Source organism: Labeo rohita, chromosome 23 (assembly GCF_022985175.1).
Source record: "Labeo rohita strain BAU-BD-2019 chromosome 23, IGBB_LRoh.1.0, whole genome shotgun sequence".
Taxonomy (NCBI): domain Eukaryota; kingdom Metazoa; phylum Chordata; class Actinopteri; order Cypriniformes; family Cyprinidae; genus Labeo; species Labeo rohita.
Genome location: NC_066891.1, coordinates 21,566,050 through 21,579,125, shown reverse-complemented (window position 1 = coordinate 21,579,125; position 13,076 = coordinate 21,566,050).

The following is a 13,076-nucleotide window of genomic DNA, read 5'->3' as shown; positions in this document are numbered from 1 at the left end:
GATAGATTGGAACAAAATCAGCACTCATGCCATATTGCTCTTGCTGCCTGTGTGATATCGTGTGATATGTGATATATATAAATATTAGATAAATCTTGAATTTTAGGCCATAACTGCATTTATGGAGTTGTTGCCCTGCATAATATTTGTCAACAGTCAATTGGATGAAATATAAGATGCCGTACAGGTCTGGGGGCGGGGCCAGCGCATTAATTGTGTTAAAATATTTAAATTGCATTGTTTTTCATAAGTTTTTTTCTTTATTTTTAATATATAAGACATTGAGTGTTCAGCTTTGCTGTCACAGTAGTAAATAACATTTTTAAATATATTAAAGGTTAAGACATATTTACCCAAAACTGGATTATAAATTAAATATTACTTTTTGTTTTTTTATAAAACACAAAATAAAATATACCTTACAGTATGTAGTAAGTAGACCATTGAGACATATGCTTGGAGTCATGCCACAGTCTTTTTTTTAATGCATCCAGAATAGTCTGAAGTAGCTTTTGTGAGGCTGAGACCTGTGCTCGATATCCCAATAGATGATGCCAGGCCATCTGTCACAGAGTCCATCCCTCAGATCCCAAATCATCCATGAAGGTCTTATGTTTTTATTTTCTCCATCTAGTTAACTTAATACGTCAACTCAGGCCTTCCCCTGCCACATACACATCTACGTACGTACACAGGCTGCGCAGTGTGTGATAGGATGAGCCACGCTCCACTGACCTGCAGGCCAGCACTCTGGCCAAATCAAATAAGCACTGAATTACCAGACTGGCAGCAGGATGTGCAGGAGACACGAGATGTATTTTTTATGAGGAGGAGACAGTTTGTCAGAAGTGGTTTTCTGGCAGGGCGCTGTGACATGGGATCGGGTCGTTTAGGTATTTAGGAATATTTTATAAAACAAGAAAGAAAAACAAGAAGCATGAGTTATGGTGTTGGAGTGTAGAAATCATTATATCTGGATGAAACAAGTTCCCCAAGAGAGATGTTGTTATAGCTGCGAGAGACTGCGACCTTGGATCATTTGTGCTTTGTGAGACAATCGTATAAAGACCTTTACATTACTCTATTGCTTTCACATGACCAACTGTCTTTTAGATTTGGAAGAGACCATAGAAATAGTGTGTAATGCCATGAATCAATGAAATTTCACCATTTGACTGGAATAAATTATGAAACTTCATGTAAAAGATATTTAATATACACATTTATTTAAAAGATTGGGATTGGTAAGATTTTTAATGTTTTTTAAAAAAAAATAAATAAAAGCATATTAAGGCTGCATTAAAAACACTAATCTTATGAAATATCATTAACATTTAAAACAGCTGTTTTCTATTTTAATATATCTTAAAATGTAATTTATTCCTGTGATGTCAAAGCTGACTTTTCAGCATCATTACTCCCGTCTTCTGTTTCAAATGATCCTTCAGAAAGTCTCCAAACTTTGTAACGGTAGTGTATACGTTTATTAATGGTTTGATTCTACTGTTTTGCTCAATACAGAATTAAACTGTTCTATATTTCAATAATTTATTTTACGTTCTTTTTCTACATATATATTTTTAGTCTATTTTATTTTCCCATTTTTTTCCCCACAAATATTACTGTATATTACATTAGCTGTTTTACCAGCTTCTGTCACAGCTTTTCTTATCTTACAGACATCAATATTACATACAGTTTTCCATATCAGACATTTAATAGCTCACTCCAGAATGAATGTCATGGCAAACATGTTGAACATTAGCAACCAATTTATTTTTGATGAACTGTTTCCACACACTTAATCAAATCACAGTTTGTTTGGAAAGCTTTTAGAGTGGTCTATTTTTCTCCTCAGCTATGAACACCAAGACATATCTGGGTGTAATATTTACTCAAGATTTGTGCTGAAAGTAAATACAAGCACTAAAACCTGTTACTGGACTGCTATGATGCATCTTGTGTAATTTGTGACCCTGGACCACAAAACCAACAATACATTGGATGAGTCAAAAATATTGATTTTTCTTTTATGCCAAAAATCATTAGGATATTAAGTAAAGATCATGTTCCATGATGATATTTTGTAAATTTCTTAGCGTAACTATATCAAAACTTTATTATTGATTAGTAATATGCATTGCTAAGAACTACATTTAGACAACTTTAAAGGTGATTTTCTCAGTATTTTTATTTTTTTATTTTTTTGCACCCTCACATTCCAGATTTTCAAATTGTTTCTCGGTCAAATACTGTCTTAACACACCATGCATCAATGGAAAGCTTATATATTCAGCTTTCAGATGATTTATAAATCTCAATTTCAAAAACAAAACTGACCCTTATGACTGGTTTTGTGGTCCAGGGTCACATTTGATTTATGAAACCTAGGAAGAGAAGAGAAGAAAGAGTTTATTATTGTCATATCAAATGTATCATGTTGAGATGATATGCTTCAAAAATTGAAGTAACAGTTCACCTATAATGAAACCTATTCACCTATTTGCTGAAAATTTACTCAATGTTTCTTCATTGGAACTGCTTTGGAGAAATGAATGCTTACTTGTTCAACAATGGATCATCTGCAGTGAATGGGTGCCATCAGAAAGTCCAAACAGCTGATAAAATTAACCAGAGGCAGACAGTAGTGAAGTATTTTTACTTTACTCAAGTAATTTTAAAAATATCTGTAGTTTATCAGTTTTTTTCCCCACCACATTCCAAAGCATAATGTCATAGTTTTTACTGCACTTCATTTCATAAATAAAAGTTGTTTGTTTTACCTTTAATACTTAAGAACATTAAAAATGTAGTACTTTCTTGTACTCAAGTAAATCTTTGAATTACTTTTACTTCAGTAGAAGTGAGAAAGTAATATATTTCTAATGTAATTAAGTATTAAATGATATTTAATATGAAACGTAGTGCAGTAAAAAAGTACAATATTATGCTTTGGAATGTTGTGAAGAAAGGTTTTCTAAAGAAAAACACTGATAAAGAACAGACACTTGAAAAGTGCTTTTACAGCAGAGTAAAAATACTCCACTGCTGTCCGTCTCTAAAAGTAAACAACAACAATTTGTTGCATCAACTTAAAATAAGTTCAAGTTAATTTCAATCAGCTCAAATAAGTTTAGTAACCTTGAAATGTTAAGTTGTACTAAGTCATAACGTAGATATTTGAGTTGAGTTGACTAAACTAAAAAATTGGTTTGCTAAACTTAAAAGCTGGTCTTGTTACCCAGCTGCCTTCAAATTTTAAGTTGAATCAACTTAAATACATAAGTTGTCACTTAGTACAACTTAAAAGTTGACCAAATGTTTTTGAGTTAACTGAACTTAACATTTTAAAGGCAGACAGGTAACAAATTATTGTAAGTTCACTCAACAATTTTTTTTACAGTGTATATAATATTTGTTTCTTCAGTGAAAAAGTGGTCTCATCTGAATCAGGAGAGAAATATGCACAGATCAAACGCTGTTTACAGGAGAAATCAGTAGAAATTAGGAGAAAATGGTCCCAAACAAATGTTGGTGAACTTTCGATGTAAGAGGACAGAAGGTGATTAACCATTTCATTGAAGGAAATTATAGATTGTGGACTGGTATTTTGGCCAGAAGTGGTGGCACTCAGAGGATCTATTGCTTAGCAAGTGATGTAATCTTAAGTTTCTCCAAATGTGTTCTAATGAAGAAACAATACTTTAAATGAGCTTTTAAACATATTATTCTTATCTTCTGTATGTACTATAGAACCATTAAGCTGTTTTTACATCACAAATGTGACACATCTATACCAACATACAAAAAAACACAGTTTTTTAAAACGCACAAAAAGAGCAAATAAATATATAACAGAATCACAATTACAGAAAAAAAAACTGTCAGGTCAACATATCTAATGATTCTCTCACTTGCACATCCGTTAGAAAACATCCCAGTGACAGAACCCTACTGTATTTTCGGTTCAAATGCTGCATCTGTTTTACAGATAAAAGTCAGTTTAGTACTTTTTCCGTTGTTGTACAGATCACTGGACAAAGCAGCAGACTTGAAGAGGATACTTTGACAGTTTAAAATTGTATGCTTTCTTGAGCACAGTACAATGTCTGTCAGTGCTGGGCATGTTATTTTAAAAAAGTAATTAGTTATAGTTACTAGTTACTTCTCACAAATAGTAACTGAGTTAGTAACTGAGTTACATCATTATAAAAGTAACCAATTACCAGGGAAAGTAACTATTGCGTTACTTTTTTTTTTTTTTTTAAGTTCAAATATGTCAAATAATTTGGATGTCCCCAATATTAAATATGTTAAATGAATGAAATTTTTATTTTACTCACCAGACTAACATTAAATATCCAATGCACTATTATATAGTAGTCATTATAGTAGTATTACTATTGGTTTTAGGACAACTTTAATGAAAAGTTTTGATCCATTTTAAATGTTGACTACTATATAACGCTTAATGGCACAGATTTTTAAATATCTGAAAGTACACTTATCATCAGTCAGTCAAGCATTATAATATGACATTATGCTAATTTAGATAACAAAACTACTACGAAGGATTAATAAGCTGCTGAATTCATGAATATTAATCTCATTGTCTACATTCTAATAAACTGATTTGCTGGAATCAAAACAGGGACGATAATAGGTGAGCGGCACCCAGTGACATTGCCGTTTGCACATTAGTTCCGCCTACTACCGGAGAAACCGGCAGTTCTTAAAAGCTAAAGAATTCCAGAGGAACTCTGCTATTTTGACAGGAAAATACAGCAAAGAATATAATTTACATGTAGCGCGTCAATTCTGCATGGTATATGTAAGTCTCTCTCACTCTGTATCGTTTTGTTGTGTGTTTTTGAGACAAAGCGATGGCTAGTCATGTGCCTTCACAGGGGAAACAGTAATTAGTTTGATTACTCCTTACTGAAAAAAATAATGCCGTTAGTAATGCCATTTATTTATAACACCGTTATTCTCATCACTGTTGGCTGCCCATCTGAAAATTAATTTGTAGGCGAGTCTAATCTACTGTAGACTATATTTTTAAGGGGAACATTAGCCACCGTCTTCCCTACAAATCTGTAATAAAACTGTCTGTCAGCATGCAGATCTGTCATCTGCTCAGACAGGTGCTTAGATTTCTCCTTCCGTCAATCTGCAGCCCGCTCTCTGTTCCAGTCAAATCGTAAAGTAAAATGTAACCAGATGTGCCTTGTGCCCTGATACATATGTTGGTGGCAACTCCAATTTTAACTGGTTTAATTAAAAAGAGAAGTGTCTGTCACTTTTAAACAAGAAGAGAAGAAAACAAGAAGAAACATTTGATTACTTACATTATATGCTGCTAATTAATCAAATCAAATTAATTGCAAACACAATGCTATAAAAAACACAAGGCCAATTGCATGTCAGCAGGTTGTTCTGGTGTTGAGGATGCAAAAACAAAACTAAAGAGCAAGGATATCGCCATGGCAACTAATGCAGGTGTTTATCTCATGTTAATCAGTTGGCACTCAAAGACGTAGCAAATGTATTTAGTTGAAAAGCAATTTACTTCTTTAAACAAATTCTATCCCCATCTCTTCTTCTGCACTACCTCCTCTATCTTTCCATCGCTAGTCTTTTACACACATAGTCAAGCCCCTTTCACACTGATGCCGATTAAATCTCTGGAGGTTGGTGAGTCGTTGTGCTGTTGAATGTTCCTGTTCTGCCACAGGATTACGCGGATCTCTGGAACACTTGATTTTTTAACAGGCTGTATAGCTGCTCACTTGGGTAACTTCCTATAAACACAAGTGTTGCCTTTTTGTGTCACGATGACTTCATTATTATTATTACTTTAACATTATTGCATTTGTAGCAGAAGCTTTAATATACAGGTAATATTGTAAAATAATAACTCATGCCCATGCATGTGTTCATTGGTGATTAGATATATAAACATTCATTATTCAGTGCAATGATTGAGAAGTAAAAATCTATTTATTTTCTCCACAGGGGAACTGATTTTAAACAATACGTTTTAAAGTTATTTAGAGACCTACGGTGTTGTTAATCAGTGCTTTTGTTAAAGCTATCAACCTACATTATTTTATCTTACTTTTTTTAAATAGTCATGTTTAACAGCAGAATTCCTGGTGAAAGACTACATTACCCATGAATCTGCAAAGAAAGCTCCACAACTGTTGAAAATTGCAAGTACTTTGTGCTGAAAGAACACTTTAGTGCCTACACTCCAATGAATCAGTGCAAATGAGAAATTATCGGTCTTCCTAAGCTCTCGAACTACTTTACAGCAGGAGTCTGCGTCTCTCTCACCACTAAAGCGTGCAGTGAGTTTGGTGGGGGGTAAATGAGAGTAAATGGAAGAAAGTCACGTGAGATGAGTTGATGGCTCCATCGTAATATAAATAGATATGATTAGTTATGTCTGGCTGTGATTGGTTCATGTGATAAATCAATGCGATAAATCCCGCCTCTTTTGTTCGTGTACGTTCCATGTTCACGAATCAGTCTGAATATGTAATGACGTTAATGGGAAGACTATTTTTAAATCTTTAAATCTCACTTTGTTAAGTCAAAATAAGACTTAATGGCATGAAAACATGATCTGTGGGAGTTTTTAGTGAGTAATCAGCTTGAGATCAGCTTGGTGAAATTTAAAGTAAATCTCTGTGTCTGCTTTGGTGACTGATGATCTGATAAAATTTAAAAATAGTTAAAAGTTAAGTATTAAAAAGAATAGCTGAACATACATTCACAAATAAAATAATTGTTTAAGTTGTTACTTAAGTTATTATTTATTATATATTTTTTTAAATATATGTAAATTCATATTTGGCTTTAATAAATAGAATATTGATCAAAATATCCAAGATGTTCATGTCTTTCTGTCTTCAGTCGTAACGAAAGTATGTTTTTTGAGGAAAACATTTCAGGATTTTTCTTCATATAATAGACTAATATGGTGCCCCGATTTATCTAGTGAAACGATTGGTTATTTTCATAAAAATAATACAATTTATATAAAAAACTCATATTTTCTCCCTCAACTTCAAAATCACCCTATATCGCTGTTTTAACTTTTTTTTAAAGGGTGTTTGATCTTCTTTGCATGTTCACTTGGCAAATACTGGATCGGAACTTCTACAGCGATGTAGGATGATTTTGAAATCTTTGAAGTTGTGGGAGAACACGAGATTGGAGTTTTTCAACATACCCTAACTGTCTTGAGTCAGAATACACAGAGTTCAGGCAGAGCAAGACAAGACGAGCGTTTGAGAATAAAAAGTATTTAAATTGTATTTTTTTTTTAATGAAAATAATGAAAATAACTGATTGTTTTGCTAGATAAGACCCTTCTTCCTCGGCTGGGATCATTTACAACTGCATTTGGGATTGTTTGAAGCCGCATTTAAACTGAATTTTGAAAGTTCAAAATCAGGGCACCATATTATGTCCATTATATGGAGAAAAATCCTGAAATGTTTTCCTCAAAAAACACGATTTCTTTACGACTGAAGAAAGAAAGACATGAACATCTTGGATGACAAGGGGTCTGTAAACTGTAACTGTAAACTTCTCTTATAAAACAGCATTTTTTTTTTTTTTTTGGGTACACTCTAAAAATAGTTCAATCCAAAAGTATTGTTTAGTGTAAAATATGTTAAAGATTATCAGATAGGCTGTCGATTCATTAAACGATAAGACGTTTCCTCTAAAACGCTGATTATTCAGCATAGTGAAGCCATTGACAGCCTTAAAAAAAACCCTCTGGCGTTAACATTAGCTGTTACAGTTTTGGCAAGCTTGCAACCTTTAGCCAAAAAAGTGTTTCCCGGTTTGGGAAAGAAGACCAGTGACCTTTTTCTTTGAATGGATGTCAATGGAGGAGAGGCTTAAATGTCAACTCTCATTAAAAGTGAACAATGTCTGAGAGCTATGAAGTTTCATTGTAGAGATAGAAAGTCCTATAGGAAACAAATCAACATATTTGTACTTGGAAACCAGTCTAGAAGTATAAGGTGTTAAACTGCAAACACCTGCATCCTCAGCCACAGGAGCTTCATTGACAGATCATGGGATCAAATTGAAATATTAGCCTCCCCCACCATGATATGATCTAGTGGCCTTATATTGGTTTGTTCAGCTGTCTGAACAGATACGCTACTAATATTGCCTGAGAGAAGACGGCCCTCAAAAACACAGAATTCCAGAAGAGAAAAACTGATAACGAGAAATAAGAACACAGCGGAGAGAGAGAAAGTGAGGATTTGTGAACAACAACTCTCATTCAGAATGGAGCAGAGAGGGGAAGTTCTAACATGAACTTTAAAAAAGCCAAATGTGTTTTATCTCACTCAAACAGTAGTGGCTTTGATTCTGTACAAAGGGCAAAATCCCAACAGTATTACACTAGGTTTCGCATCCTCTGGATGTTCATTAGCTTTCATTCCCCCAAGATACAGCTAAGAAAGAGAGAGACAAACGGAGCTTAAACAAGACAGAGTGTGCAGTGCCTCCTAACAATATTCCCCTGTCAGAGCAATTCTATTAAAGCCACAGTATGTAATTTAGCAGCATCCAAGGAAACTGGAAAAATAACGCTTTCAAGCAAGTTTCAAACACTCCTGCCATTGCTGCTTGTTTAGGGTTTGTGTAGCACAGTTACGGTGCCAAAATGTGTGCTTAGATCTCTGTATATATATTATTTTTATATTGTTTATCTGCATGGTTGGTCCTAAAAGCTGCTGGTTAAAAGAGAATTTGAGATTGTTTGAAGCCGCATTTAAACTGCCTTTTGGAAGTTCAAAATCGGGGCACCATAGCAGTCCATTATATGAAGAAAAATGCTGAAATGTTTTCCTCAAAAAACATAATTTCTTTACAACTGAAGAAAGAAAGACATGAAAATCTTGGATGACGAGAGGGTGAGTACATTATCTGTAAATTGTTGTTCTGAAAGTGGAGTTCTCCTTTACTAAACAGTAAAATTACATAATGAAAAATAACTGTAAAAAATATTTTACGAATGTAAAAGAACATTATGAATATTCAAGAAAGAAACGCTTCTTACTATTATCAATGTTGAAAACAGTTGTGCTGCTTAATGTTTTTTGAGGAAACCAGCAATTAATTAAGCCAGCAATATAATAATTTTTAAACATATAATAGTTGACTTATATTAAACAACCCAGCATGTTGGGTCAAAACATTTAACCCGACCAGCTGGGTCAAAATAACACAGCATGTGTTCCAGCACTGGGTCATTCTGCTATGGCATCATGAAGCACCTTTATTTTTAAAAGTGTAAATTAAAATGCTACTTTCCATTTTTTTAGTTCTAAAATGCTTATTAAACGAGTTTAAATGTATGTAATTTTGTCAACTATGCTGTATTTACCCATGTAAATTCAAGTTGTCTTATATTTTTGTCCATGTGTTTTCTTGCCTAATAAATGTTCATCTTTTGATTATTGCTGTTGCCTCTATAATTGTGTGTGATTTTTAATTTCCAGGCCATTTTAACCCAGCAATATAATAATTTTTAAACAATAGTTAGTTTAAATAAAACAACCCAGCATGTTGGGTAAAAACATTTAACCAGCTGGTTTGCCAAATAACCCAAGCTGGGATGTTTTTAACCCAGCATTTTTAGAGTGTAGGTCACAACATTATTACAAGTAATAATGTATCTTTAAATTTAATTAAACAGTGTACAAGAATCAGTGATATATGTTCATCCTTTTTTGATTGTACTATTGGAGTCCCACAGGGATCGATTCTTGGACCAATTTTATTTAGTATATATAATTATAATCTACCTATGTTATGTCCAGAAGTCCAGGTTCAGATGTACACATTTACCTTTGGTTTTAAAGCAATCGCTTCATACAAACAAGTAGTGCCTTCTCAAACTCACATAAATACATCAATTTATCCTTGTCTCAAATGGTATTTTAGCTAGATATTAATTAAAGTACCCCAAAATAACTAAAGTTTCAAAAGATGTAATTTATTAATTTACTTGTGTGAAGCACATTAAAATTGAAAATATGTTCCCATAGGCCTCTCTGTCCATGCTTGTTTGCTTGAAGTGCTCTCCAACAAACCCTGCCTCACGTTACAATACATCAGATGGAAGATGGAAATTCTGTTTCATCTGAAGTGTAATTCTAGAGCACTCTAGAGAATTCTACAAACTGTGCTGTAGTGTTTTTGTTGTTCTCATTCATTATTCTCTCTCTGTGGATGAGATGTGGTACCCCAGCCCACAGCAGACTCAGACTGCGGTAAATAGGTCAGCCCAGTCCAGCTGTCAGACCCTGAGGCGGACATGAAGGTTTTAGGGAGAAGGGAAAGGATGGGATCAAACGCAGTATGCTGCACACCTGGAGCTGTTCAATAGCATTACTATCACCACAGGTGAGCCTCTATCAGGGCTGCACACTGTGGACTGTAATCACGACGCAGCTTTGTGTAAACTGCTGGCACTACTGCTGTAACATGGGACAGCAGGAACTAAAGAGAGCTCCAAACAGATGAGAGACATGCTGCAAAGAGCTACGGACAGATTAACTGCATGCTGAAACAGAAAATTAATGGCTGGATGATTATTTGAAAACCATTTCTGGTCAGGAACTCCCTGTGAGTGCTTTTTGTTTGTTTGTTTGTTTGTTTGTTTGTTTGTTTTTTGGAGGAAGCAGTTAAGAGCTCCGTTTGAGGCGTCAAAACTTGAGCCAAATACACAGGAGATTTCCTTGTTGCTTTTTAGCTAACAGGTTTAGCTGATGACCGTGTGGTGTGAAAAATAGCAAAAATAACAACTGTAGGCAGTTTTTCTCACAACCAATAGTACACAATCTCTAGAAAATGCATTTACAAAGGGTCTTCTTTACACTGCAGGTTTCTTCATAAGAGTTAACTACATTTTACAGATAAAGACAATGAAATTAGTGGCACACTGTCATTGCATCAGTGTATAGTCATGTATAATCACATGAAGTTCTGTATTAGAAAAGCTACTTTTTGAAGCTACTGTATATAATGTTGGGCAAATGCACTAATGTATGTATTTGTGAAAACTCTTTCTGAAATGGCTTCTGCCCAACAGAACATGGGAATATCATAACATTACAACAAAAAACTAGCCAGGTGCTTTGAAAACTTAGGCTACAGTAGTTGCTTACTTAGAATAAACATCACAGGGTTAGTTAATGCCCATCATATACATGCAAAAAAGGATTTTAAGACATTTATTTAAGACATCAAAATGTTGAAGTATATGCCTGAACACTGTCAATACATTAATAATGGAATGGATACATGCAGCGGGTAACCGTGTTAGACTTTGAAGCATTGCAATGATGCTGCTAAATAAAGCTGATGCATGACTTAATATAGGTTTAAGAATTGCATGACTGACACATGGGAGCTCCGCTCTGCTCTAAGTGTGTGTTTGAATTTTAATGTGAATTTATATTTAAACGAATAAAGCAGTGTAATGGGTTCAATACAAGTTAATGTAGACTATGAAAGAAAATCATTTTATAATCTCAGTTAGAGCCAGGTACTTACAACGGAAATAATGATGCCAGTTCCTACAGGGATTAAAGACCAGTTCTAAAGATCACATTTTGGTTAAAGCAGTTAAAGAATGAATTCTTATGTAGTATTTTAATATAAAATGTCACAACTAGCTTTTTTTTTTTTTTTTAATTCTGTGGCAGAAAAAAAAAAACAGAACTGACAAATGTAAAATTAGAATTGTGAGATTTACACTCTAAAAGTACATTTTGAGACGAAAATAAATTCTAAAAAAGAAGTCTGAATTGTGAGATATAAACTCAGACTTGTAAGATACATCTTACAGAATTGTGGAATGTAAACTTGGAATTTGCAAGACTCACAATTCAGAATTAGTTTCTTGGAATTCTAAGAATAAAAGTTGGAATTGTGAGATAACCAGATACAATCTAATAGTCTCATCTAGGGATGTGCCCGAATAGTGATTTCGTATTTGGAAAGGCACGGAAAATGAATAACGTGTCATTACAGTACATACATTTTACTTACCACATAAACAGAGTAAGGAGAGATGAGTGATAAGATGATGGTGAATGATTTGCAGATCCTGATCACCATTAACAAACACCTACCTCCGGTTTCACAGACAAGGCATTATATTATATATATATATATATATATATATATATATATATATATATATATATATATATAATTATATATAAAATATATTTATAAAACATTCTTAAATGTCCTATTTGAACTATGACCTAATCCTGTCTTAACCTAAGCCTTGTCTGTGAAACCAGGCCCTAATCTTGTAAAATGTGTGGCAAGTACTGCCGCTCCATAGTATACACAGAGTACGTGTGATCACGAATTTCGAAAGTGAAAGTAAAAAGTGAACGTGCATTCAGTGCCCTGCATAATAATAACGGCTCCCTGATGTGTCAAAAGTTTACATACACCTTGCAGCATCTGCAAAATGTTATTTTACCAAAACAAGAGGGATCGTACAAAATGCATTTTATTTTTTATTTAATACTGAACTGAATAAGGTATTTCACATAAAAGACGTTTAAATATAGTCCACAAGAGAAAATAATAGCTGAGTTTATAAAAATGGCCCCATTAAAAAGTTTACATACACTTGATTCTTAATACCAATTTGTTACCTGCATATCCACATTATCCACAGCTGTTTTTTGTTTGGTTGTTTTGTAGTTTTTCACGAGTCCCTTGTTTGTCCTGAACAGTTCTTTTCTTCCGAAAAATTCTCCAAGTCCCATAAATTCTTTGTTTTTTCAGCATTTTTGTGTATTTGAACCCTTTTCAACAATGACAGTATTATTCTGAGTTCCATTTTTTCACACTGAGGACAACTAAGGGACTGCAACTATAATTCATAATGGGATATGCAACTGTTATAAAAGATTCAAACATTCACTGATGCTCCAGAAGGAAAGGTAATGCATTAAGAGCCAGGGGTGTAAACTTTTGAACAGAATGAAGATGTGTACTTTTTTGTTTTG